The sequence below is a fragment of the Lucilia sericata genome, unplaced genomic scaffold (genome assembly GCF_015586225.1).
Source record: "Lucilia sericata isolate MDLA Ls3-8-SP2 unplaced genomic scaffold, ASM1558622v1 Contig000578F_arrow, whole genome shotgun sequence".
In the NCBI taxonomy this organism is placed as follows: Eukaryota; Metazoa; Arthropoda; class Insecta; order Diptera; family Calliphoridae; genus Lucilia; species Lucilia sericata.
Genome location: NW_023994585.1, coordinates 18,161 through 43,492, shown reverse-complemented (window position 1 = coordinate 43,492; position 25,332 = coordinate 18,161). Strand labels below are relative to the sequence as shown.

The 25,332-nt window shown below is 32.2% G+C and overlaps 1 protein-coding gene across 13 annotated transcripts in view; it reads right to left on the bottom strand.

Annotated features, from left to right (window-relative positions):
* LOC119606397 (PDZ and LIM domain protein Zasp) overlaps nucleotides 1-18,467 on the bottom strand; it is a 180,099-nt gene extending 161,632 nt beyond the window's left edge. For 10 of the 13 annotated variants that reach the window (XM_037959875.1, XM_037959873.1, XM_037959894.1 and 7 more), the window contains exon 1: nucleotides 18,418-18,462. The gene's annotated coding sequence lies outside the window, so the exon portion shown is untranslated. Of the gene's footprint in view, nucleotides 1-18,239; nucleotides 18,346-18,417 lie in introns of those variants that run through there. The other 3 variants (XM_037959893.1, XM_037959896.1, XM_037959897.1) reach the window with 2 other exon arrangements.
* Between the last annotated feature and the right edge of the window lie 6,865 nt (nucleotides 18,468-25,332).

Below are 25,332 nucleotides of genomic sequence, written 5' to 3'. Positions count from 1 at the left end.
ATTATTTTTTTACTCAAAAAAGTTCTAATTCTATTTAAATAAAGTTAAAACCACTCTCAAAAAAAAAACGATTTTTTTCCTAAAATACTGATTATTTATCGAATACAGATAACTATTTAGCCTGTCTTCCTCTATATCTTACACACAAATTGTATCATTGTTTCTGATGACTAATTAAGTAGTTAAAGTACAAAAAAAAGTGCAGAATACTGCAGTCATTGCAAAACTTACGAAAAAAAAAATGCCAGTAATTGAATATAAGTTTTTAATACTCTTGAATTAAAGTTTTTGTTGTTGTTTCTGTTGCAGCAAAATGTACATAGAAGAGAGTGCAAGTAATTGAAAATAGTTGTAAGTTGACAGTTTCGTAGAGTGTGATGTCAGGGATGGAAGTTAAATTATATTTTAGTAAAATTGCTGAAATCTTTCCAACGGACTCTTTTCGTATAGAGAAGATTATTTTTGGGAGAGATATAATATGTCTTCGTAAGAACTTTTCAATACTAAATGAGTTTTCCACCCCCTAATAGAAGACCCAGTGAAGATCCTTTTCATACAGAGAAGAACTTCCTTAGAAAGACGTTTTTCATACGAAATAGTCTTCCTTAAAAAGCTCCTTTCTAATCGAAAAGATTCTTCCATAAGAAGTTATTTTCTATGGGAGAAGAGTCTACCAAAGGAAGATTTTTTCTATACGAAAGGAGCCTTCCAAAGCAAGATCTTTTCTATACGAAAAGACTCATCCAAAGCAAGATATTTTCTATACGAAAAGAGTCTTCCAAAGCAAGATCTTTTCTATATCAAAAGAGTCTTCTAATGAAAATCTTTTCTATATCAAAAGAGTCTTCTAATGAAGATCTTTTCTATACGAAAAGAGTCTTCCCAAGGAAGATCTTTTCTATACGAAAAGAGTCTTTCCAAGGAAGATCTTTTCTATACGAAGAGAGTCTTCCCAAGGAAGATCTTTTCTATACGAAAAGAGTCTTCCCAAGGAAGATCTTTTCTATACGAAAAGAGTCTTCCCAAGGAAGATCTTTTCTATACGAAAAGAGACTTCCCAAGGAAGATCTTTTCTATACGAAAAGAGTCTTCCAAAGCAACATCTTTTCTATACGAAAAGAGTCTTCGAAAGCAAGATCTTTTCTATACGAAAAGAGTCTTTCAAAGCAAGATTTTTTCTATATCTTACAAAGGAAGATCTTTTCTATACAAAAAGAGTCATCCAAAGCAAGATCTTTTCTATACGAAAAGAGTCTTGCAAAGGAAGATCTTTTCTATATGAAACGTGTCTTCCAAAACGAAGATCTTTTCTATACGAAAATTGTCTTCCAAAACGAAGATCTTTTCTATACGAAAATTGTCTTCCAAAGGAAGATCTTTTCTATACGAAAAGAGTCTTCCAAAGGAAGATCTTTTCTATACGAAAAGAGTCTTCCAAAGGAAGATCTTTTCTATACGAAAAGAGTCTTCCAAAGGAAGATCTTTTCTATACGAAAAGAGTCTTCCAAAGGAAGATCTTTTCTATACGAAAAGAGCCATCCAAAGGAAGATCTTTTCTATACGAAAAGAGCCATCCAAAGGAAGATCTTTTCTATACGAAAAGAGTCTTCCAAAGGAAGATCTTTTCTATACGAAAAGAGTCTTCCAAAGGAAAATCTTTTCTATACGAAAAGAGTCTTCCAAAGGAAGATCTTTTCTATACGAAAAGAGTCTTCCAAAGGAAGATCTTTTCTATACGAAAAGAGTCTTCCAAAGGAAGATCTTTTCTATACGAAAAGAGTCTTCCAAAGGAAGATCTTTTCTATACGAAAAGAGTCTTCCAAAGGAAGATCTTTTCTATACGAAAAGAGTCTTCCAAAGGAAGATCTTTTCTATACGAAAAGAGTCTTCCAAAGGAAGATCTTTTCTATACGAAAAGAGTCTTCCAAAGGAAGATCTTTTCTATACGAAAAGAGTCTTCCAAAGGAAGATCTTTTCTATACGAAAAGAGTCTTCCAAAGGAAGATCTTTTCTATACGAAAAGAGTCTTCCAAAGGAAGATCTTTTCTATACGAAAAGAGTCTTCAAAGGAAGACCTTTTCTATACGAAAAGAGTCTTCCAAAGGAAGTTCTTTTCTATATGAAAAGAGTCTTCTAAAGGACGATCTCTTCTATACGAAAAAAGTCTTCCAAAGGAAGATCTTTTCTATACGAAAAGAGTCTTCCAAAGGAAGGTCGTTTCTACGAGAAGAGTCTTCTGTACGAAAAGAGTCTTAAAAAGGAAGATCTTTTCTATCCGAAAAGAGTCTTCCAAAGGAAGATCTTTTCTATGCGAAAAGAGACTTCCAAAGGAAGATGTTTTCTGTATGAAAAGAGTCTTCCAAAGGAAGATGTTTTCTATATGAAAAGAGTCTTCCAAAGGAAGATCTCTTCTATACAAAAAGAGTCTTCCAAAGCAAGATCTTTTCTATACGAAAAGACTCTTCCAAAGCAAGATCTTTTCTATATGAAAAGTCTCTTCCAAAGCAAGATCTTTTCTAGTCTAGTCTTCAAAATGAAAATCTTTTCTATACGAAAAAAGTCTTCAAAATGAAAATCTTTTCTATACGAAAAAAGTTTTCCAAGAGAAGATCTTTTCTATGGGAGAAGAGTCTTCCAAGGGAAGATCTTTTCTATATGAAAAGAGTCTTTCTTTAGAAGATGATTTCTATACGAAAAAAGTCTATCTTAGGAATCTTTACTATACGAAAATAGTCTTTCGAAAATCTTTTCGATATAAAAAGAGTCTTTCTTAAGTTAGATCTTTTCTCTATGAAAAGAGTCTTCCTTGGAAAAATGTTTTCTATATGAAAAGAGTCTCTCTTAGGAAGATCGTTTCTATACAAAAAGACACTTCCTTGGGAAAATATTTTCTGGACGAAAAAAATATAGAATTGGGTCCATAGTGTCTAATCTTATATGTTTTATGAACAATAAAGTTGATCCTTCTCTGTATATCTACCATACTTATGCATATCTCATAATAGTATTCCTTTTTAAAAGTGTCTCTGCCTTTGCTCTTTTTCTATGTGGATAGTACGTGTAGTAAGTTGATATTGTTTTCTATACTATGTAGTACATAGTATACTACTACTACTCACTTGTACATGCAGTTTTTAGTTGCCACATTTGCAATGCAAATTTAACTAAAGTTTATCTATGCTACATGCACGTAAGCAGGCAATGCTGGTAGGTACTTGCAGATAGAGGAATAAAAAGAACTAGACTATAGAAAAGACAACACATAGAAAATGTTGTTGGAAAATGCAACAATGTTTATTAAGTAACATACATACGTATGAACATACGAGGCAGGTTTAACAAGTTGCAACATTTTGAAATTTATTCTTAAAGTTTTTATAATTTTAACTAAATTAGCTTAGTTTACAATTTAAGACGGTTTTAAAAGTGAATCCTTAAATTGTGGCAAGTTTGATTAGCAAACAACCCTCGTTTTTTAACACACAATGAAAACGATAACTTGTCAGTTGGAGAAAAAACCCGACACACTCTTTTACTTACACACATTTTTGTTAATCTATTTTAGCAGTGTGTTATTTTTTTTTTGTCATAGTTTTTTCCTCTCATTTCTGTTACATTTGGACCAATTTTTGTCGTTGCAATAATGAAGACATTATAGCCGTAAGTATGTTCATACTAGTTTGTTGCATTAGGTGTTTTGTTGCTGGGTGATGGGATACTTTGTGTGTACAAAAAGCCAAACAAAACAGAAAAAACTTAGAATTATATTACCACTAAATGTTTGCCTGTGTCGATTTTGTTTTTCTTCTATTATGGAGGCCACAAAAAAAATCTACATATATTTTGCTTAAACACGCAAAATGTTGCAAGCAAAAAAGAATACAAAGTCTACACCAGTACTAGTTAGTTGATTCTATATATATATTTTTTTCGTAGAAAATCAAGAGAGTGTGTTAAAAAGGATCAACTATTGTGGTATTTTTTTATTGTTGTTACAAAAGTGTGTGGCAGCATTTAGATACTGCCACATGTATGTATATGTTTCTATTTTGTTTTTCTTTGTCTTAATTTTTTTTATTTGCTGTTTTTCATGCATGTTTCTGCCATGATAATGCACTCACGTTTTAAAACTATAAAATAAAATTTTACTACAATTAAAAAAACAAGGACTGAAAAAAAAAAACTGAAAAAACTTTAATACTGCAGCAGTAAAGGATTTTAAAGATGAAGTGAAAAGTGTTTATGCTTTGTTGCATGTGAGTCTGTTATCATTTTTGCAACAAAATATTTGCTTAAATTGTTAGTGTTTTTGCTGCACAGATAAAATGTGAAACTGGTTATACTCCTTTAATGCGGTGGATTATTTTATATAATAGAAGGGATTTCAAATAGAAGACTCTTTTCGTATAGAAAATATCTTCATGAGGGAGACACTTTTCATATAGAAGAGATCTTCCTAAGGAAGACTCTTTCCATATAGAAACGATGTTCTTATACTAAAAGATCATACTAAATCGTACAGAAAAGATCTTCCTAAAGAAGACTTTTTTCCTATAGAATAATGAAGGTCTTCCTGTAGGAAAGGTCTTCCTGTAGAAAAGAGAGATCTTCCTATGGAAGACTCTTTTCGTATAGAAAAGATCTTCCTAAGGAAGACTCTTTTCGTATAGAAAAGATCTTCCTAAGGAAGACTCTTTTCGTATAGAAAAGATCTTCCTAAGGAAGACTCTTTTCGTATAGAAAAGATCTTCCTAAGGAAGACTCTTTTCGTATAGAAAAGATCTTCCTAAGGAAGACTCTTTTCGTATAGAAAAGATCTTCCTAAGAAGACTCTTTTCGTATAGAAAAGATCTTCCTAAGGAAGACTCTTTTCGTATAGAAAAGATCTTCCTAAGGAAGACTCTTTTCGTATAGAAAAGATCTTCCTAAGGAAGACTCTTTTCGTATAGAAAAGATCTTCCTAAGGAAGACTCTTTTCGTATAGAAAAGATCTTCCTAAGGAAGACTCTTTTCGTATAGAAAAGATCTTCCTAACGAAGACTCTTTTCGTATAGAAAAGATCTTCCTAACGAAGACTCTTTTCGTATAGAAAAGATCTTCCTAACGAAGACTCTTTTCGTATAGAAAAGATCTTCCTAACGAAGACTCTTTTCGTATAGAAAAGATCTTCCTAAGGAAGACTCTTTTCGTATAGAAAAGATCTTCCTAAGGAAGACTCTTTTCGTATAGAAAAGATCTTCCTAACGAAGACTCTTTTCGTATAGAAAAGATCTTCCTAACGAAGACTCTTTTCGTATAGAAAAGATCTTCCTAACGAAGACTCTTTTCGTATAGAAAAGATCTTCCTAAGGAAGACTCTTTTCGTATAGAAAAGATCGTATAGGAGAGATCTTCCTAAGGAAGACTCTTTTCGTATAGAAAAGATCTTTCTAAGGAAGACTCTTTTCGTATAGAAAAGATCTTCCTAAGGAAGACTCTTTTCGTATAGAAAAGATCTTCCTAAGGTAGACTCTTTTCGTATAGAAAAGATCTTCCTATGGAAGACTCCTTTCGTATAGAAAAGATCTTTCTATGGAAGACTCTTTTCGTATAGAAAAGATCTTCCTAAGGAAGACTCTTTTCGTATAGAAAAGATCTTCCTAAGGAAGACTCTTTTCGTATAGAAAAGATCTTCCTAAGGAAGACTCTTTTCGTATAGAAAAGATCTTCCTAAGGAAGACTCTTTTCGTATAGAAAAGATCTTCCTAAGGAAGACTCTTTTCGTATAGAAAAGATCTTCCTAAGGAAGACTCTTTTCGTATAGAAAAGATCTTCCTAAGGAAGACTCTTTTCGTATAGAAAAGATCTTCCTAAGGAAGACTCTTTTCGTATAGAAAAGATCTTCCTAAGGAAGACTCTTTTCGTATAGAAAAGATCTTCCTAAGGAAGACTCTTTTCGTATAGAAAAGATCTTCCTAAGGAAGACTCTTTTCGTATAGAAAAGATCTTCCTAAGGAAGACTCTTTTCGTATAGAAAAGATCTTCCTAAGGAAGACTCTTTTCGTATAGAAAAGATCTTCCTAAGGAAGACTCTTTTCGTATAGAAAAGATCTTCCTAAGGAAGACTCTTTTCGTATAGAAAAGATCTTCCTTAGGAAGACTTTTTTCGTATAGAAAAGATCTTCCTAATGAAGACTCTTTTCGTATAGAAAAGATCTTCCTAATGAAGACTCTTTTCGTATAGAAAAGATCTTCCTAATGAAGACTCTTTTCGTATAGAAAAGATCTTCCTAAGGAAGACTCTTTTCGTATAGAAAATATCTTCCTAAAGAAGATTCTTTTCGTTTCTTATAGAAAATGTCTTCCTCTTTAAAATGTGGAAGACTCTTTTCTTGTAGAAAATATTTTTCTGTGGAACACTCTTTACGTATAGAAAAAGTGTTCCTATATAAGATTATAATTTTCTTATAGAAAAGGTACAGAAGGGTTTTTTTTAGTATGGAATAGTTCTATCGTGAGAATGGTCTTTTCGTATAGGAAAGCTTTTTCTAGTGTAGACAGTTTTCCTATAGAAAAGTTCTTTATAGAGAATATTCTCTTCGTATAACAATAGATCCTTCTATAGGATCATCTTTCTTTGTAAAACAAACCGTAAGTATGTATATTATGAACTAAGGATAATATATCTTCTATATAAAAAGGATTTTGTTTGTGGGAGGGTGGGATGTTGCCAGATTTTTTATAATTAACTTAGCAGCCCAAAAAGTACCAAATGACTAAAACATACAAAGTGTGTAAAAGTGTCATTGTTGAAAAAAAAATACTTTTAATTTTTTGTCGTAACAGCACCAAGTTATAGAAATTTGCTAAATGTACCCTCCATCCTCTGACATTAAGGATATTAAAATCTTGTAACTGAGTTATCTTTTTTTACCATTAAGCTATTAAAAATATGACTAAATGTAAAAAAGCGTCAGAAATAAATAAGAATTTATAGTCGGGCATGGCCGACCATATGATACCCTACACCATTGATTACTTCTGTTACAAATTTTAATTATTTTGCTAATAGTAAACCATTTTTTCTTGATTCCGAAATACTTTAACAATTTGTTACCAAAAGAAATGATTTTCTGAAACTGGGGTTGTATGGGGGCATAGGTAAATATGGTCCTTTTCGTATAAATATTAGTAGAGCGATTTACGATGGTATTAAACTTATTTATGCAGAATTTCAATGTGATAGTAGTGTTTAAAGGAGAATTTCCACCATCAAATCATTTTCAGAAGGGGACTTTGTATGGGGGTTAGGGTTAAATGAGGTTCTATCATTACGAAAATCGGCAGTATCATTTAATCTTATATAGAATTAATATTTCCTTTAACATTATTATAAGCTCAAAACCCCTATTGGGGGTGGTACGTTTGTATGGGGGATAGGAGAAATAATGGCCCGATTTCAACAACAATGGGCTTGAGTCCTTGAGTTAAAAGAAGAGTCAAAAAAGAGCCAAATTTTATCAAATTGAAAATTGCGTCTTGTAGCGTTCGCACAAGGTTTACATGGACATACAGACGTACAGACAGACAGACAGACAGACAGACAGACAGACAGACAGACAAACAGACAGACAGACAGACAGACAGACAGACAGACAGACAGACAGAAAGACAGACAGACAGACAGACAGACATACAGAAGGACTTTAAGGTGGGTGTAGGACCAATATTTTTGGGTGTTACAAACATCAGCACAAACGCATAATACACTCCCCACTATAGTGGTGTAGGGTATAAAAAGATTATCTCAACAAAACACACACATCCCGGTCATATGAGTTAACATGTTTTAGCCCGTGTATTTCATGTTCAGTGATTACATATGAAACAACTCCCCTGTTTTTATTAGAGCAACCCCAAGTAACTTTTGTTGTTGTTTTTTGAAGAAATAAAAGATATTTGTACAGTTTCAAAAACAAAGGCGGGTTGTCGAAAATAGAATAGCTTAAAAGCCAAAGAAAAACTTTACAAGTTTAATTAACGTAAATTTTGTGGTAGCTGATGTTTAAAATGTTTTTAGTCAAAATATTGTATTCTATAAAAAAAATATATTTTTTATTTAGATATAATTAAAAAGGGTTAAAAACATTAAAATACATTTGTGTTTAAAATTTTATTCTAAGGACTTTAATTTACATTTTATCAAATTTTTGCTGTTAAACCTATCGATTTAAAATAGCTTTCTGAGTCAATGTTATTATCAAGTTTAATATCAACATTTTATACTCTTGCAATTTTTGTTCCTATCAGTCCCTGTATAGGATTTAGCTCCTACATTAAGGAGTTAGAGGGTTTCTACAGTTCATTTACTACAAAGCCAAATACATACAACACTCTTACCTATAACTTAAGCATTTTATTGTCCCCATCATAAATTGTCAATAATTTTACATAAATTTTGTTACACCAATTATTTTTAACGTTTTTCTATAATAAAAAACCAAAAATAGCAGCAACAACAATAACTAATAAATATTAACATGTCAATAATCAATTCTATTTCTGAACAACCTTAAAATTTATTATAAATCATAAAAAAAACTGCCAGCAACATTTTCGCTTATAGTCATAAATATACACAAAATAATTGTACGTACACTGAAAATAATTCATGCTTAACTTGGTAAATTTTCGTAATATTTATGAACAGAAATATACCACCGTTTACCAAATCATAACACAAGCTTCCAGGCAGAAGTACGAGCAATAACGGAATGCGTAAATTGCATTAGAATAAATATGGCGCCCACAGCGCTTAATATATTTACCGATAGCCAGAAGGCAATTAGGGCGATATCAGGCGATAGAACTAAATCAAAGACCGTATTGGATTGTAAGAAAGCTTTAATTGAATACTCTCCCAGAGGTAAGGATCACATCATATGGGTATCAGCCCACTCGGGAGTAGTCGGTAACGAAAGGGCGAATGTAACAGCTTTAAAGGGAAGGGAGCTCGAGGCAGTTACCCTGACAAACGCAAAACCATTCGACGCAACAAAAGCTGAACTAAAAATATGGGTGAGAGAATCCTATATGGCCTCTTGGAATAATGAAACAGTGGGTAGAACCACGAATATCCTATGGGGTGACCCTGATGTGAGCAAGACGAAAAATCTCCTCAAAATGAGCAAGTCAGAAGATAGTATGATGGTACGTATTCTGAGTGGACACACAGGACTACGAGCACATCTATGCAAAATTGAAAACCTTTCGTAATATTTTTTATTGTAAGGAATTTTTTTCTAAAAATTTCGTATATATAATGAAAGAATTTCGTACAATGTACGACATATTTTTATTGTAAAGAATTTTTTCTAAAAATTATGTTGGAAAATAATAAAATATTTCATACTATTTCGTATATATTACGAAACAATTTCATACAATGTACGATATTTGTCGTAAATATTAAGCATATATTATTTACAGTGTAAGTACGTACGTATGTAGTTATAATTTATTTAATTTCCTTAATGATTATTTTGAATTTCATCGTTTGCCACATTGCCAGTCTGATTTTAAATGTGATTTTTTTCTTTTTTTTGAACAAACCACCAATCAACAATTTACATTCTTTCGCACATACACACTGCAACACATTTGCAATTATTCATAATTTATTGGTAGTTCAGTTGTTCTTTATTGGCAATATAATATATATTTTTTTTTTTTAGAACAGCTATATTTTTTTTGTTGTTCTGTTGCTGTCAATTGTTATTGTTACTGAATGTATACTGGTTGTTATTGTCATGCATATTTGATGTTTTTTTTCATATCTATTTCTTTGTACGAGTATTTTTGTACGAGTATTTTTTTTGCGTATTTTACGTGTATTGATTAAGGTGGCAGTGACTGTGACAAAGAAATTATTCACTTTAAAATGTTTGTTTCATAAACAATTTTTATATAGTGTGTAATTGAATGCGGAAAACGTAAAAATTATAAAAACCCAGCAAACAATTTAATGTCAAAAAAGTTTCCATAACAGACCAAACGGTATTTGTTAAATTTCTATACTCTAGAATATATTTTGTAGTATTTGAGGACTTTATTCTCCAATTTATCAGATTCGTTTTTATTTTAACTCTTTTCCTATAGAAAATGTCTTCCCAAGGAAGACTTTTTTCTTAAAGAAAAAATCTTCCTATGGAAGACTCTTTTCTTATAGAAAGGATCTTCCCATGGAAGACTCTTTTCTTATAGAAAAGATGTTCCCATGGAAGACTCTTTTCTTATAGAAAAGATGTTCCCATGGAAGACTCTTTTATTATAGAAAAGATCTTCCCATGGAAGACTCTTTTCTTATAGAAAAGATAATCCCACAGAAAACTCTTTTCTTATAGAAAAGATGTTCCCATGGAAGACTCTTTTATTATAGAAAAGATCTTCCCATGGAAGACTCTTTTCTTATAGAAAAGATAATCCCACAGAAAACTCTTTTCTTATAGAAAAGATTTTCCCGTGGAAGACTCTTTTCTTATAGAAAAGATCTTCCCATGGAAGACTCTTTTCTTATAGAAAAGATCTTCCCATGGAAGACTCTTTTCTTATAGAAAAGATCTTCCTAAAGAAGACTCTTTTCTTATAGAAAAGATCTTCCCATAGAACACATTTTTCTTATAGAAAATATCTTCCCATGAAAGACTCTTTTCTTATAGAAAAGATCTTCCTATGGAAGACTTTTTTCTTATAGAAAAGATCTTAACATGGAAGACTCTTCTCTTATTAAATAGATCATCCCATGGAAGACTCTTTTCTTATAGAAAAGATCTTCCCATAGAACACTCTTTTCTTATAGAAAATATCTTCCCATGAAAGACTCTTTTTTTATAGAAAAGATCTTAACATGGAAGAGTCTTTTCTGATAGAAAAGATCTTCTCATGGAAGATTTTTTTCTTATAGAAAAGATCTTCCCATGGAAGACTCTTTTCTTATAGTAAAGATCTTTCCATGGAAGACTCTTTTTCTATAGAAAAGATCTTCCTAAGGAAGACTTTTTTCTTCTAGAAAATATCTTCCCATGGAAGACTCTTTCTTATAGAAAATATCTTCCAATGGAAGACTCTTTTCTTATAGAAAAGATCTTCCCATGGAAGACTCTTTTCATATAAAAAATATCGTTCCAAAGAAGAATCTTTTTTATAGAAAAGATCTTCCCATGGAAGACTCTTTTTTTATAGAAAGGATCTTCCCATGGAAGGCTCTTTTTATATAGAAAGGATCTTCCCATAGAAGACTCTTATCTTTTAGAAAAGATCTTCCCATGGCAGTCTATTTTCATATAGAACAGATCTTCCAATGGAAGACTGTTTTCGTTTAGAAAATGTGTTCCTATGGAAGACTGTTTTCGTACGGAAATGACTTCCTATGGAAGATCCTTTTTATATAAACAAGATTTCTTATTGAAGTCTCTTTTCGTATGAAAATTTAATCGTATGGAAGACTGCTTTCGTATAGAAAATTTCTTCCTATGGAATACTCTTTTCTTCCTATGGCCACTCTGACAATAAACGGGATTGATTGCTTAGCAAATAGAGCAAATAGAGTCGCGAATTTATCATCCCGAACATTTTTGTTGCATTCCGTAAGCCGAATTCGCTCGCCACCAGGAAGACATAACAGGTCCTCAGATACCGCTAATTTCTTTGTAACTTCTCATCACTATAGTATAGAAAATACTCCAAATACATAAAAAATGTTTGCTGTGTTATTTCTGCATATAATAAGTATAATTTAAACTGTTTACAATTACCAGGCGCCAAAAAAGTAAAAAAATCAATATTATTGATTTACTTAGCTTGGACTTGTATAAGTTTTATATACAATTTTGTTAATGCGCTACAGTATCATATAGGTAATGCAGTTATTTCATACATTACTTGGTAATGTGTGGTAATTATCCATAACATTATTTCTAAATCACTAAACAAGAACTTAGTGCTTTAAATCCTAGTCCATTTCAAATATAGCGATAATCACTTAATAATCGGGCATTGAGAAAAAAATGTACTGCCGGTTTTAAATTAGACTTCTTCGAACAAAAATAAGTAATTATTTACTTATATAGTAGGTACTTCCAGTTTGCTCCAATATTAGTTGACTGCTTACCGGGTAAGCGAACACTATAACATATACTACATCTTTAGGCGACTCAGGTATTTCAAAGTTCTTCCAAGTCTATTATAACAATAACATGCTTTTGTTTCGACCATGACCTTTCATATTTTAAATCCCTGCTATAAGTAGACTTAATAATTTTTCTTATCTTTATAATAAAGTTGTAAAATATATTGACTTTTCTGTTAATCTTTCGAATGATAAATATTTCATTAAGCTCCATAAAAAAACAATAAAGGTGTGCATTGGAAAAAAAGGAAAGGTTATAGTGGGTGATAAAACTTAAAACAAATCAATTATATTAAAAACAAATAAGATAAAGTTAAAATAAAAAAGCTTAATAATAAAACCAGGATTTTTGTATTTATTTTTAAGTATTATTAAGTTTGACTTACATGAATACCCTTACTATTTACGGATTTAATGCTAAATACACACCTTGGCCTTTTACAACTATTTATAGAAATATTTTTTAATTCCTTTTTTATAAATATTTATTTCTATTTTTTTATTTATAAAAATTTTATTACCATAATTTTATTGTATAGTTTCTTATGATTTATTAAAATTTTAATTATGAAATAATTTTTAATAAAAATCTGAAGGAAGGTAGGCAGTTGTTATGACTGCCAGTCTGTCTGACTCCATATGTCTGTCTAGTAGTTTATTACAAAATTAAATTTTATTACTTTTGCCAATACTGGGCTTTATTATTAAACAATTTAATATTATTAATATTTTATAAAAAAATTTGTAAAAGGCATGTTCTAAAACTTTATACATCATTAGAAACATCTATTACATCTATAGGACTCCCTCCTAATATTAAACATATTTATTCAGTTGATTAAACTTAGGGATTTTCCACAACAAAACCACATTACGTTTTCATCTTTTCTTAACACACAATTTATTGAATTTTAAACAAATATTTGTAATATTTTCCTTTTATAAAATTAAGCAAATATTTAGATTAAAATTTTATTCAAATCCACATACATACACTTGTGTGTACTTTCAATTGAACGGGATTAAATCATCGATTATTTTATCATTACCCCAAACAAGTTGTCAACAATTTATGGTTTGGCAAAGATAAAATTATTTAATTATTTACACAATTAATTTACACAATATGACTAAACTCGAACAAAAAGACCCGATGGGAAATATACTTTAAACTTTTACCCCCTTATTCATAAACAACATTTTATTTTACAAAAGGTTTATAAAACAAAATTTCCATACGAAATTTGATTTATTAATCGTTTATAAAATAAAATTGTGTTTATGAATAAGGGGGTTAAAAGCTTAAAGTTGTAGTAAAACATAAATCTTCAAATCAAACTTTATACTGAGATCTAAAGCAAGAAAAAAAGCTTTAAAAAACCTTTAGAAAAACTATCAAAGTTTAATTAGAACTAAAGCTCTTAATAGAACTTCGTTAAAGTTGTACTAAAACTAAAGTTTATTAAAGCTTAGTATTTATGCCGTTTAGTGCAATTTGTATTTGTTCCACCAGAGTGCGATGTGCCCTCTTCAAATACCTCCAAAGCTCGCCTTCCTATGAATCAGGTTCCTGTATTCCCTCTGTACCCCCAGACTCAATGATAAAATCCTCCTATCATGGGGCTATACCATCCACCAGCTCTAAACCGCCAGGTGAACTCACACTGAAGCAAACTCCTTTCTTGGAAGGTTCATTTAGCAGGTTTGAACAATGTTCCTCCTTCTGTCGAAGTGAAAACGTAAGTGGCGCCTAAACGGCAGCAGTCAAAGGTGGAAACTGCTTCAACAAAGCAGCAATCGGTGACCTGCTGTCTTACGGAGGTTCCTAAACACAGAATCGCATGGGCCGTCATCAACAGAAGTGTTAAACTTACATTCCTACTCAATGGGATGACGCTGGCTATGTTCCATACTAACGTGAAATTAATGATTTGTGCAGACGAACGCTCAAGGTATGGGCGGCGAAGCTTGAAGTTGTGACTCCTGAGGAGATACCATGCAGGTCAAAGTTAATTGCCTGTATGTATTCTGGAAACTTCTTCAAGAGAACACATGTTCTCCTTTTCAATGCGATGATGCAGGCTGGTTAACTCACAACAAAATGTTCCAACTACTGCTAAAGTCAAAACATAAGTGGCTTCTAAACGGCAGCAGTCAGAGGAGGAATCTGTTTTAACAAACCAGCAATTGGTGACTCGCTCCCTTTACTGAGGTTGCTAAAGACAGCATCGCGTGGGCCGTCATCGACAGAAGTAATGTTAATGGATCCATATCCCAGAGTAACTGGGATGTGATAAAACAAATATTAAACATACATTCCTACTCAATGCGATGACGCTGGCTATGTTCCAGACTAACGTGAAATAAGTTACTTATGCAGACGAATGGTCAGCGTTACTGCTCTGGATATGGACATTATTGAAGCTTGAATGAAATTAATGGAGACGAATGCTCGGATTTACGGATCGAGTTTACTGTTGCATTACTGGGCTAGGTATGGGCGAGATTGAAGCCTTAGATCGTGACTTCAGAGGAGATATTACGCATGTCTAGGCCTATTGTCAAAATATCATATAAGTCCTCCACCCCCGTAGAGATCTTGGAAAACCTTTAGTAGTGTATGCCTCAAACTCACGACTAGAAAGTGGTGAGAGTTTTAGAAGCTGATGGATTTTCAAGACATTTAATCTTTGTCCTTAATAAGGAAACTTTGAAGCCGCTAAGAGAGTACAGACGAACGCTCAGCGTTGCTGAGGTATGGGCGATATCGAAGTTGGAGTGGTGGAGTCTGAGGAGATACCACGCAGGTCAAAGTTAAAACTTCTCAAAGAGAACTAAAGGTTCTGCTCTTCAATGCGATTACGTTGGCTGGTAACAGGGAAATGTGAAATTAACGACTATTTGCGAGGTATCGGCAAAATCAAAGCTTTAGATGGTGACTCCAGAGGAGATACCACGCTGGCCTAAGTCAATTGCCAAAATATCATCTGAGTCCTCCACTCCCCGTAGAGATCTTGGAAATCCTTCAGTAGTGTACCCCTCAGCTTCAAACTCACGATTAGAAAGTGGTAAGAGTTTCAGAAGCTAATTGATTTTCAAGATCTTTAATAGTTTTTCTTAATAAGGCATCTTTGAGGCCGCTGGGAAGAACAAAGGGAAATATCTACAATGGGTTTGATACGATCTTCTTCCGAGTCCACCGCAGCGACTCCAAGGGCAAATCTCTCCGATGATGGAAGAATATGTTAACCGTACACTTTCCAGATTCGCATTATTTATAAATTTCTATTGGGTTCGATTTTTTTTGCAAATAAGTATGTAATATTTCAATTTTAAATAATCAATATTTAAAAACTTATTTTATTTAAAATATTAAAGCAAATATAGAAAAGTGTTAAATGTACATGTTTATTATTTATTAATATTTAAATATATTATAAATTTTTGCATTTTTTCGAAAACGTAAACAAAAAAAGTTTTTTTAAAGGTTAAAGAACCACAATATGAAACTGAATAACGAGGCTTGTTGGGAAAGTGTTTGGGAATAGGCAAGAAGATCTCTAATGAGATTTTTTGCCAGTAGATCTCATAAAAAAGAGAACATTTGTCTGGTTGAGAGACTGATCTGGCATGACAAACTAAAACTTTGAAATAATACTAAACTTTACTAAAATTATTACTTATTTAAGCGTCCTATGACAAGTCTATGGATTTTTTCGGTGATTAGTCTACTAATTTAACTAGTCTATAAGCTTGTCTATAAACTGATCTATCGATTAGTTTGCTGACTATCATCTAAAGTTTTATATCGACTAGTCTATGGACTATTTATTGTAATGAAAATTCTATGGATCAGTCTAAGGATTTAACTTTGAACTAGTCTATGGACTTGTCTATTAAATACTCTTTTGAATAGTCAATTGATCGGTTAATTGGCCTACCTATGGAGAAGTCTAAGGACCGCTAGGGTCTTGACTAGTCTAATGACTAGTCTGTAGACTATGGTCAGAGAAGCCTTCGGTTATATCCGATGCAAATCTTACTTGTTTTTTTTTTCAGAATATATTTTGTCGTTACCCTCGTAATTCCCATTCACTGCGAGTAATCGAATAATCTGACAAATAAACATTGAGTCTTTGATATTTTCAAAATGAACTAAGTTCTGACTCAACACAAAATCGCCTAAATAAGTGTGTAATTAAAACAAAAAATATCTTATTTATATTTTTTCTGTTTTTTGGCTGATCAAAAAATTTATTATTACACCTTTGGGCCACATTTCTTCATTCTTGTAGAAGATTGTTATAAAAATATTTGAAAATTAGTAACATGACATCATCAAATTTTGATGCTTGATGCCTTTTTAAAAGATTTTTTTTTTACATATTTTATTTTAAGTTTCATTCTCCTTTCTAGATCAATGGGGTATTAATTCAATGTTTTCAAAAAACAAAAAAAAAACAAGTAAGAAATTATAGTCTGGCGAGGCCTACCTTACAATACCCTACTTTTGTTACAAAATTGAAATGTGATTTAGTTTTAGTTGTACCTTGTCTCAGATATATTTAAGCCATTTATTGTTGAATAAAATTGTGGACATTTAAGTCAAATTTTGAAGGGGGCTTTGTATAGGGGCTATAGTCAAATGAGACCCTATAATTATAAAATTAATGAGAGTCATCAAGTATAGAACTTGGTTTTGCAGCTTTTTGACGAGATACGAGTATATTAAACATAATTATGAACTTAAGAGCCTTATTCGGCGGGTTCATTTATATGGGGGCTAAGTGATCATGTGCCAAATTTCATTGAATTATCTTCAAAATTGCGACCTGTAGTTTGATTACAAGGTTTACAAGCCCTATTTGGGGGTTCAGTTGTATGGGGGCTAGATGAAATAATGGACTGATGCTAACCATTTTCAATAGGCTTCGTGTCCGATACCATAGAAGATCGTGTACCAAATTTCATTGAATTATCTTCAAAATTGCGACCTGTAGTTTGATTAAAAAGTTTACAAGCCCTATTCGGAGGTTTAGTTGTATGGGGGCTAGGTAAAATAATCGACCGATCTTAACCATTTTCAATAGGCTTCGTCCCTGGGACAATAGAAGATCATGTACCAAATTTCATTGAATTATCTTCAAAATCGCGACCTGTAGTTTGATTACAAGGTTTATATAGGTATAGGGCCAATATTATTGTGCGCTACTAAAGTGGTGTAGGGTATAAAAACATAGTTTAATGCTCTCAGGGTTTGCATATAGTAATTGTGTGTATAAAATATAAGGGAGGCTCTTAATCTTGGGGGCAAATATTTTAATACAGATTATGTGCCTAAAACTGAGAGAATTGAAACATCTATAAAGATGAAATATTGTGTAAACACATATATGTATTTTTCATCTAGGGGTTACCCTACTAATACCCTACTCATTAAACGATTTTGTTGGAATAAAAACAAAAATCACTGCTACTAAAACCCCTGAGGGAGAAAGAAACCTTATGAGTTGAGTTCACATTCGTACAATACGTTTTATTGAAATCAACGAAAATGCGTATGTGAACATAAATTGTATAAAAAAATCTTGATGAAATATGATTATTTATTTATTTACGATTTTATTTTTTTTAATAACAATACTAACGAGCAAAAAAAAACTATAAAACAAATTCTTATAAATAAGTTTCTTTTTTAGCCGTTAGTGTGGGAAAATTAAAAACTTTTAAATATTTTTAGGTGTAAATACAACTAAAATGTTGTCTTGTTGTACTTGTAATATAAATATATGCCAAGATGTGGGACAAGTTGTTCTTATATTTTATAAATTTTCAATAAAACAAACATTATTTAAATTAGCATGATAAGTTATTTAATGTCTAAATTCGAACTATAAAGTCAGTTAAAAGATTTAAATAGATAAATTACTGCATTGAAACTACATACAGATTATATGTAATAAGCTGCTGATATAAATGCGTAATGACTTGTCAGATTCTTGACAGTTTATTGATGAACTACAAAAGAGTATAATTAATCTAATACGAAACTCTATCACATTCCATTATATACCTTAATGCTTGTGGTTTTCGGTTGATCTTGTATAGTTCAATTACAGTTATACCGCAATTTTTTTAATTTTCCAAAGAATCGGCTCAAATTAGTTATGGACCGAACTCTACAGAAAGTATTTTTTCGAGAAAAGTAAATTTTATGATATTTGCAAAAGTATTAAAATGGTGCTACTTACAGTAGATTAAGTTAGTAAATTTCGTATACAATAAAGTTGTAATTTTACCTGCAAAGAAAAGATAAAAATATATAAAATTAATACTTTAAATTAGATATATGTAAATCTGAAAGAAATCTATTAAAAAATACAAATTTGTTAAGATGTTGCTTTATATAAAACCAGCTATACCCAGTGTGCTTTGCTACTTTGCATATTTTGAGAATTCTAGCTAGATTAGTTTTCCAGATATTCTCTTTATTGACTTCACACGCCTGCAATTTGAAGTCCACTCATTTCTTTCAAACGTATTGAAAGTCCCTCTATTTTTTCCCAAATGTTCATATGAATATAAAAGTTGTTTGTGTAAAATTTGAGGATTCTAGCTCTAATAGTTTCCCAGATATACAAATTTTCGTATTTAATTCATATGGGAGGTGCCACGCCCACTTTTGCAAAATTTCAGGTTTCTAGCTGTAATAATTAATCAGACAAATTGTTTTATTTAATTCACACACCCTTATTGCAATGGACTATTTGAAATTCAAAATGAAAACAAGTAAAAATTTATAGTCGGGCATGACCGACCATATGATACCCTACACCAGTGATTATATTTTTACCTTAATTCAGAAATACTTTAACAATTTGTTGACAAGAAAGTGATTTTCTAAAAGAGGACTTACATATGTATATGGGGACAGAGAATTAATATGGTCCTATCCTTATACACTATGGAAGAGGGATTTATGCGTACATTAGTTATTGATGCAGAATATCATCATGATATTTGTATTTATAAGTGAATTTTGACTGAAGAAAACTTTGTATGGGGGATAGGGTCAAATGAGGCCCGATCATTACGAAAATCAGCAATGTCATTAAGACTTATACAAAACTAAGTTTTTCCGATTTTTGAAGTATGTGCCATATTTTACCAAATTATCTTGAAAACTGCGACCTGTAGAATGCGCCCAAGGTTTATATGAGCACATAGACGGACAAAGCTAAATAAACTCAGAAAGTTATTCTCAGCCGATTGGTATACTTTAATGTGGGTGTAAGGCCAATATTTTTGGGTGTTCCTAACATCAGCACAAACACATAATACCCTCCCCACTATATTGCTGTAGGGTATAATTAACCTATAATTCCTTTTAGACATACAGGAAGGCATTGTGAAAATTTCAGGGAAATCGGTCTAGCAGTGTCCGACTTCAAGCACTTAATATGTCTGTGTGACTGTGTGTCTATCCATTTTAAATCAATATATAGATATATCTAGATATCTTTAGAATCGAAATCTTCAATAATTCAGAAAAATCCCTCCATAAATAACGGAGATATGAGCAAAAATCCGAGACAACCTTTCATTTGACAATAAAGCAACAACAAAACAACATTGCTTATATTGAAAGTGATTTAAAAAAAGGATCCAATAGGAAGTACTTTTTGAAGTCATCATTTATATTTTCTGATATTACGTTAGCAAAGAACTTCGGGTAAACTAAGTGTTACAATGCCTAGGACATATGTCAAGTATATGGATACTAAAATTTCTAAAAAGGCTTTCACACAATATCAAAGTGCTGCAATTTATCTCAAAATCCCTAAAAACTTTTAAAAGCTCACAAATAAACAAATACTTCCTTTTAACACCCCAAATACTACTACTGCATGTTCCTAAAAAAAATCATAGAAATTGTTTATAAACTACCAGTAGTTTTAGAATGAGTCACTGTATACCATTCCAAATGGGTGATTTGACATGTAAATAGAAAGCCAATTGTGTTCCTATGTTATTTATGTCGCTTTAAACTTTTCGCTTCTGTGTAGTCCTTAGGAAGTAGTTATTTAAGCCTCCAGAACTGTTATATTCAGAGTCAATTGTTCATTTGACTATAAACTAGACACCTTCATAGAACAAGTCCTTATAATAATAGTAGGTAATTATACAACACTAGTACGCGAAAGACTCCTATTGAACTGCAGGGTTGTATATTATTCATATAAACGTTATATAAAAGACGAAGAAAGTTGAGTGGTGGGAAATAAAATTAACAATATGGAAAAGCTCAGTTATATGCACACACACACACTTAGAAAATATATAGAAACCTTTAACGCAATTGTTAAAATAGTAACAGTCAGTACTTTGTCATACTAATTGCTGCACTTTGTAAAGTGTCACAATAAAAGAGTCTAACACTGATACAAAGAAAGAAAGAAACAAAATAAATGCATACACTTATACATTGCCACATACACTCTTACATTTAAAGATATAAACTGCATGTGTAGATACTTAACTACAATTTTTAGTATGAATAGTAAAAGTGAAAAAAAGTAGAAGAAGTCTTTGGAAGTTTCAAAAGATACATTTTCTATATAAACAGAGACTCGAGGGCTGATTAAGCAAGTAAGCAATTAAAGTCTATAGATTAGTCTACAGATTTTTGAAAAACCTAATGTGTTTAAAAGCCGTATACCTGAGAAAATACAACAGTTGGAATCCTCAAAACCTACATGCACATGAACTTCTATAAAAAAGTGGGCGCACTATCAATAGTGTGGGCATGGTATCTCTCAAATGAATTAAAAACTAAATTTCATATATCTGGAAGGGTGCCAGAGATAGGTTAGTAGGTTGTTGTTGATGAAGCGCAACCTGTAAAATCGGTGCATCTGAGTTGACAAACCTTGATCGTTGTTCGTTAAACTCCGTGTCGTTCCAGTGCTAAGAACCTATTGTCGTGGTGATGGGTTAGTTGGTAATATTCTAGTCTGTCCGTCCGTAGGTCAGGATTACCACAAGAGACCCTACAGTGGTATAGGTGTATTTCTTCGGATTTGATGTAACATACTAACTTAATGGAAACTGGGTCCAGATATTGGTTTGAATCTGAATAAAATGTATTTTAGTTAATTTTAAATTTCAAACGACCCTCTCTAAAGTGTGTATAGCCAAATTAATAATGATGCTTACAATCTGAATGTTGGAATATGGAGTACATTAAAATGAAGCCTTTGTAATATGTTACACACACAGAAAAATCCTACCAACAAACTTAACTCAGCAGTATGACAGAGTTAATCGTCTTTCGTCATGAATGTTTCCTTTTTAAATGAGTATGAAAACAGTCGTCACTTCATAATTCCCTTTATTAGCGAGAGGGGAGTCAATTGGATCTCCTCTCGGGAACTAGCCGATTCCCAATTGGCCAAAGATTGTCGAATCAGCAACAGCTGTATCAACCGGAAGAAGAAGAAGAACATCCAGTTACAAAAAAAGCAACAGTAGTTACTTTATTGTGCCCAAGTAATCTAGAGAGTTGCCACTTATAAAACAAACTTAAGCGAAAATGTTCATTGCACTGTACTGACTTACTATTAGGACATTTCGGATTCGATGGCTAGGTGGTATGTTAATTAGCTAGTTCGGGAGTGTTCTCCGGACTGCAGGGAAATAGTAAGTAGTTTGATAAAATATGGTGTAAGTTGTATGATATGAATTGTTCATTTGCACTGTACTGAGTCCTTTGGACTAACTTTTTGACTGTCTCTTTGTAATCTATGGGTAACCGATTGACTTACTCTTAGGACACTTCGGCTTCGATGGCTAGGTGGTATGTTAAATAGCTAGTTCGGAAGAGTTCCCCCGAACTGCAGGGAAATAACACATAGCTTGAGAAAATATGGTGTAAGTTGTAGGATATGAAATAATCTTGTAACTCAAACGCTGTGAATATATATGGGTATGTATTTAGGAGAGTACTGCTTCAAAGGGTGCTTCTAATAAGGTTGATCTATCAGCAAATCTGGCTAGCTAGCAAAATAACTTGATTGAATACGTATTCTTTACAGCTGCTGTTTTATTTTTACAAAAATTACATAGTTTACCCTCTAGATTACCTGTTGTGTATAATAGACTATTTCCTCTTTGAATTAACAAGAGTACTTTATTCATCAATTAGTTAAAATATATAAATTCAAGTTATAAATTTTGGAAAAATACTGCATCTTAAAATAGCTTCATGGAATATATAGAGTCGTTTGTAATTGTTACCATGTATATGTATATCTACATATGTATGTATGTATGTAAAGTTTACATCGATGTTTATGTTGAGACTTCATTATAATGAATAGTAAAGAAGGAAAGAGCCTTTTACTGTAAACTGAAATATGTTGTAATATTTTACTTTCATACATACATGCGACGACTCATACAAAATGTTTCAAATATCAAAGACTTTGTAAGAGTAAAATGTAATGTATGTTTGCATAACCCTGCAGTTCGGGAGTAGCTTTACCATTATAACTATTTTGCATATAATAATTAACATATTCATTTCCTTTGATTATATTGGATCATACACAACTAATTATCACACTTCACTTTGTTTATAAATGTGCTATTGACTACACAATAGATTACTTAGGGTTATTGAAATACCTAGTTCCTTAAGGATATTATAGAATCATGAATCATGCTTTGAGTTATTGAACAGCTGCTGGGGCATCTGTAGTATACACATACAAACATACTTTAGACAAACATGCATAGGTTCCCATTGGTATCTGTGTAACCTGGCTTAAGGGTGTAGAAACATCATCACCAACAAACAACAACAACAGCAAAATTTTAGCTAACAAAGCTCAATTGAAAGCAATCTCTGTTAACCAGGATCAACAAAAACCACCTTCTTAGCCAACAGCAGAAGCAGCAACAGCCGCCCCACAACAACAGCAACAACGTTGACAACAATAAGATGGAAAACTCTAAATGTCGGCTTCTTTACTATTTTCTCATACCGAAACTTATGTTGATTAAGTGTTAAAGTGTGCAACAAACAACAACAGAAACTTTAACAAGAAAATGAAAAACATCAACAACAACACTGACAACAATTTGTAACAACGACAAACAGCCACACTAGTGACTGCAACAACAATTATAATCTAAAGTATATTTAGGTATAAATCTAATGTTAACAACATGTTTTCTTTTTTCTTGAGCTTAAGAGGATGTATGTATGTTTGTTTGTGTATTTTTACAAAGTTACAACATGTGCTTGTATCTTCTTGCTGCAAGTGTTGATGTTGACATTATTATTGTTGTTGCTGTTATGTAGTCGTTGCCGTTGTTGTCATAAGTGTTGGCATAAATTGCACAATTTGTTTTCGCTTTAAAGAAAAACAGCTCTTCATACATACTATACATATGTAAGTATGTGTGTTAGTTAAAGAAAAAGGACATTTTTGTATACATACGTAAATGTATATCATGTTGTCTATGTAGTTGTACTGTCATATGTACAAATGTTATTTATTTCCATTTAATATGAGTGGTTGAATTGGGAATTAATATTCTATATAACAGATCCTAAAAAGAAATGTCTACGTTCGTTTTTAGTCATGCCAATATACTCGGAATCAGTCTGTGATTCGACATGACAATGTGTTGTATTTTAGAACTTCAGAGAACAACGTTTACAAAGTTTTGGTCTGAGGGACCTTGGGGCTTACAAACTTCTTAGAGTTGGGAAACAAAGTTCAAATCTCGCAGACTTTTACATGGACTCACTTAATGCTGGTTCTTATCGAACTGTCAGACAAAAAAAAAAAATAAACATTTTAAGTACGATTATGCGGGAGCGCATGAAATAAGAACTTGAAGGATATTCATTTAGTGTAATTCTGGCTCAAATGTCATCGTACACGAGTAGCAGGCCCAGTGTCCACTTGTAGACCAAGCTGTTTCCAAATTATATACAGCTCGTGAACAAGGTCCTCAAGATTTCATTGAACAATCAAATAAAATAAAAATAAAACAATCTATAGGAGTTCTCCAGTTCTGTAGGGAGTTCCCCTATTTGCCATAAGACACATTTTTGAATTTTGTCATACACTGCTCAGGAACATTGGTCGCATGAGCACTATCATGAGTACAAGCTGCATATCACCCTAGTATTAGGTACTTTAGAACCTTTGTCTTTGTAACTTTCCAGAATTTGAAATTCTTACTAAACTTACAGCACTACGTCTTTATTCACGCCTTTCGTTTCACTTTATCTCGGCCCAATATGCTCCGTGAAGCAGAAAAGGTCGGTCGTACCGGCTGTAAAATAATTATTAGTTTTGTTCATGGTTTTTCCTAGTCCATTCGATAATTGTTCTTTAGAACTGGTGATAATCATTGAGTAATTTTGAACAATAGATCTCATTTAGACTAAATGATAACTGCAGTATTCTTCCAGCTGAAATATCAGCGATTAAGAAAGCAGTGAATATCAGTGGTGGATATCAGAATTTATAATCTCTGATCGGTGTGCATTCTGAACTAAGTAGTTCACGAATTCCGGGCTTCTTTAAATGAGATAGTGAGACATTCGAATATTACCCTTATATGGACCAAGTGACATAGAGATAACTACGGTAACTGTATTGCTAATGAACTGGATAGACAAGTTTTCCAGCTAAAATATCAGCGATTAAGAAAGCAGTGAATTGGCTAAAGGACTAACAGATAGGGATATCAGAATTTATACCAAGAACCATGCTGTTGTAAAATCTCAGATCGGTGTGTATTCCAAATCTAAACTATATAGTTCACGAATTCCGGGCTTCTTTAAATGAGACATTCGAATATTAACCTTATATGGACCAAGAGACACGGGAATAACTACGGAAATTGTATTTATAATGAACTGACTAGACCAGTTTTATGGAGTTCTCCCCTCAGCCTACACAAGATTAAGCTAAAATATCAGCTATTACGAAAGCAGTGAATTGGATAAACTACTAATGGATAGGGATGTCAGAATTTATACTAAGTGCCAAGCAGCTATAAAATCCCTGATCGGTGAGCATTCTCTATAGTTCACTAATTCCGGGCTTCTTTAAATGAGATGGTGAGATATTCGAATATTACTC